Source organism: Gymnoscopelus braueri (assembly GCF_963280865.1).
Source record: "Gymnoscopelus braueri genome assembly, chromosome: 8".
NCBI lineage: Eukaryota > Metazoa > Chordata > Actinopteri > Myctophiformes > Myctophidae > Gymnoscopelus > Gymnoscopelus braueri.
The window spans coordinates 56,563,829-56,568,828 of NC_137609.1; positions in this window are offsets into that span (position 1 = coordinate 56,563,829).

Below are 5,000 nucleotides of genomic sequence, written 5' to 3' on the forward strand. Positions count from 1 at the left end.
ATAGTGTTAAGTATATTATACTGTCCCCAGGCTGCCCCCAATATACCTTTTAATATTATATTCTACATTATTGACAATAATGTTATCTTCACTAGTTATTGTCTCCGCCAGGCCGAAGGCATGGTGGAGAGTATGTTTTACCCCCCACGGTCACATGATTAACCTGCAAGACACAGATATGCACCAACGTTACATTTAATACTAGAAAGTACTGTTCCTGATTAATTCTGTCTTACCTATTTATATTACATATTGTGATGTCACGTGAAGCTTGACATCACAATATGTAATATAAATAGGTAAGACAGAATTAATCAGGAACAGTACTTTCTAGTGTGATACTATCAACAGTCATCCTTAGTGATCCCACACTGTTTCTTCAGGTACTTTCTAGTATTAAATGTAACGTTGGTGTATATCTGTGTCTTACAGGTTAATCATGTGACCTTGGCGTCCATGTGGTGACCTTCAGCAGAGTGGACTAAATCTACTTCATACAGTGAGTTAAAAACGCTGAGTCATGGCTTCTAGCTATGACTCAGCGTTTGACTCACTGTATGAGTTCCACAGTGAAGGTCCTGGATGGATGGAGTCATCAGGAGATAGCTGGTAATAGAGTGTCTGTAACTCAGGACAAGGGGCTTGAAGATGGAACCTCGATGGAGTCGACGCAGCAACGAGCCCTGAGAGCTGAAACGTATAACGGTGCCAACGAACGCTCTCCGTCCGAGATACAAGGCGTACGGTGCTCGGGACCTGGTGCCATACAACCTACGCGGCTCTATTAATACCAGCTATCTTCAACCGAGCGGCGGGAGACCCCACGCGGTACGTACCTGGATCACACCTGGCCAGTAGAAACTACACCTGGCCAGTAGAAACTACACCTGGCCAGTAGAAACTACACCTGGCCAGTAGAAATCACACCTGGCCAGTAGAAACTACACCTGGCCAGTAGAAACTACACCTGGCCAGTAGAAATCACACCTGGCCAGTAGAAACTACACCTGGCCAGTAGAAACTACACCTGGCCAGTAGAAATCACACCTGGCCAGTAGAAACTACACCTGGCCAGTAGAAACTACACCTGGCCAGTATAAACTACTCCTGGCCAGTATAAACTACTCCTGGCCAGTATAAACTACACCTGGCCAGTAAAAACTACACCTGGCCATTATAAACTACACCTGGCCAGTAGAAACTAGGGCTGTGTCACCATTACAAAATCTAAGTTGACGATTAATTGTCACACAAATGATTGTGATTAACAATTTAATTGTTTGACGTTGAACACACGTGAATACACTTTTTATTGCTTCTAGGCTTCGTAAACAAAAGTTGCACAAAGCAGATATGACGAATAATATACATATTTTAATCACTTTTATACTTTCAAAAAATACATTAATAGTTGACTTAGCCGAGTGAAAATGGCCGATCTACAAGTGCGACAAAATATATAAAACATTTTTAACATGGTAGCGAATATGCAAAACATAATTGCGATTATCTCAAATAATTGCAATTATGTAATAATTGTGACAGTTCTAGTATAAACCCTAGGGTTTATACTCATGGTAACTGATGAGTGATAAGCCCTGGGGGTTATCAGACCACACGGTCAACCACTGGTCAAACGCTAAACAGGTGAACCAGACGTCTGTGGTTTATTTTCAAGCCAAATTCCAACCCTCAAAATTCTGCCTCCAGTGTTGTGGAGAAACTGGTGACCTGACAAAAGATGTGTCCATCTTGTGGACTTCACATAACGTCAAACAGCCAAAGTAAATCATTGCTGTTTGTTTATGAACAGAGTTGTTGTTCTTAAACAAAACAGTGATTATTTACATTTGGACTAGATGTTTATGTGAAGTCCACGAGATGGTCCCATATTTTCTGAAGGTCACCAATTTCACTGTAACACCACCATTGTAGGAGGGGAGGCACAAACAGAGTTTTGGAATCGGCGGCCATATTGGAAATAAATTGGGCCTCTTCCTCACTTCCCTTCACAGGCGTTACCAATGATGCTAATGAAGGCTCCGTTCCAAACGGCCTCTTACGTGTGTGTGTAACTCTGAGTGTATAAATGGAAACAAATTACGGGTTCATTTGGTTCCATTTGTACACTCTCAGACTTATGGGGGTCTTTGAAATGAAAAAGACTTGAGAGCCACTGTGCTACCCTTAACGGAACAGAGCCTGCATTAGTATCATTGGTAACGTGAAGGAAGTAAGGAAGAGGCCCAATCCTTGGCCAAATGCATATTAATGTGGGGGTCCTTGATTTGAAAACTTTTGAGAGCCACTGTCTTTAGTTGTTTCTGAAACTGGATTAAATGCTAAGCATTGTATATGTACTTGAACATGGTGTTTGATACAGGAATAGTGGAACCTCTTTGTTAAATTGGCTGTTTTTTTCCCCCTCAAATGCCAGCCATTAAAAAAAAAGTGTTTTTATCATGTTCAAAGCCAAACAAACACAATTAAAGGGATATTTCACTTTAAAAACATTTTTGTTTAATTTTATCGTCTTCTCAGGCTTTTGTTAGCCTCCAGACAGTTTATAAGTTGCTATATTCAGTATAAAAGTAATTGAAAAAACACGGTCTCCTCACGTATTGTACGTACTTAAGTACAGTACTTGAGTAAATGTACTTAGTTACTTTACACCACTACCTGTAGGCCCTGCACAACTCAACGTTTTGTTTTTCTTCTGTTTTTGTGTCTTGACAGAACTAGTCAGGGCTGTTAACAAAAAAAGGGGGACACGGCTGACAAAAGCGCCAAATTTTTTCTACATGCTCTCCATCACCATAAGTTTCATTTTGGACGGGGAGCCACGTCATCAAGATGGCAGAAGGCGGCCATCTTGGATTTCAAAGATGGCCACCATGTAATATCTATAAGTGCCAATATCTCGGCTTCAAAGCCACTTAGAAGGTCAATCTTGGTGTCAAAATATACATTTTCTGGGTCAAGGAATGCAATAAAGCTATTGAGAATTCCACTAGATGTTTATTTGTGCCACGATCAAATAAATATGGTCATTCTAGCAACATATTTACATAATTTTCAACTCGGTTAGCAGTCAGACACAGAAAATGGAGCATGGAGCATGAAGTGAATTGACATTCAAATTATCTGTCACATTGACAACTGCAAAGCTCTGTGCAATTCCAGTGTGCCTTCTTGCATGAGCACCTTGCACCACAACCACGTTTACAACCGCACTTGACCAGTTCATTGCAGGCTTTTGACGCCATCGGTAGAATGCTCCACAGGAAGCCAGACCTGGTTGTTGTCATCCAATGTCCATTCCCATCCTTCTGGACTGGGTGTCGGCTGCTGGGCCAGTTCAGACGTGGACCAGATCCCAGACTGGTAGGCAACTCGCTTCACGTGCTGCAACAGTGAATCTTGCGTTGGTGGAATGTGTTCCATCGCTTTGTTCTTCTGGCAGAACAACTCTCGCCGTGCTTCATTGACAGATTCCAAATCACTTGTCTTATCATACATGATGACTGTGAAACGCTCAAGAAGCTGAAAGTGTTGGGCATCTATGGTCACTGAAGTGTATGGATTTTCTGCCATGTAGTTGAAGGCCTGGGTGACCTCAGGGTAGGACTTCCATGCCACCCATGCTGACTTCTTTCCTTTCCCGCAGAATGCTGATGTTGTGTCACAGCCTGTGTAACAGTGGAAGATGGGAAGTGCTGTGGACTTGTCTTTGCCCAGAGCATGGCAGATGGTGTTTATATGAACATAGGTGTAGTTCTTGCCAGTGCCAAAAGCAACCCAGATGTCTGCAGCTGGATACTTGGTGAGCAGGGCATGGAACTTGCCGATGAGGATAACGACAACATCCGTATCCACAGTGCGTATCAAGCAGGTAGAACAGCCATGTTCCAGGGCATCAAGCAGGTGAATCAATATCCTGGTGTCGGCCTCTTCGTGGTAACATGGCAGCATGGAGTGGCTGGTGTCTGTGCCGACCACTGTGATGCCAGATGTGATGAAGACCAGCTTTCCCTCTGGCCAGGCGGTGGATGCAATCTTCCCAGAGAGAAAGGTAAAGAGTTCCTGCTTGTTTATAGGATCACTCAGGAAATCTGGCCAATTCCCCGGCAGCTTGTTCTGACCAGCCACCTTCTGTCGTATCCCTTTGCCTCGCTTCTCCCTTGTTGACTCTTTTATGCTGCTGGTGATGTAAGTATCCCAGACCACATCAACTCTTTTGGAGATCTACAAAGCCCAATCCATTGTGTGCAAGAGATGAGATTGGCAAGGGGCAGGCAATAATCTAAACTGTGTAAGGCAAGGGGTCGAAAACCAAAGGGGCAGTCAGAGAAGGCAGAGGTACCGGCAAGGGCTGGGCAAAAACGTAGTATAGAAAACAGAACAGAGATCAGTTAGGGCAAACAACTTGATTTTGAACAATGCTTGAGAGCTTGGGTAAACACAAGTCAATCTGGCAAGAGACTGGAGAGAGACTGAGGCTTAAGTACTGTAGGCATGATCGCAGGTGAGTGAATGCAGGTGATCACACTGGCAGGAACCAGATCCAGACACACCCACACCCTAGGGACTAACAGGACTCAGGTGGAGATAACTAATAATCACAGGGAGGAGAGACAAGGCAGGTAAACAGTAACTAGGCAGACAGGAAACAATAGGAACGATACTACAAAATAGATAGGAAAAATAGGAAATAACAAGAGTCAGATCTGTCAAAGTTTAATAAACACACACACACACACACACACACACACACACACACACACACACACACACACACACACACACACACACACACACACACACACACACACACACACACACAGAGATGTTGTGCATAATCTAGACGAAGCATGCATAATTGTGTACATATATTGCCAGAATTTACCAAATTATCTAATATTGGCTGAATTAGTCACTTATTGATATTCCCTATAGTTTTATTGCATTCCTTGTCCCAGAAAATGTATATTTTGACACCA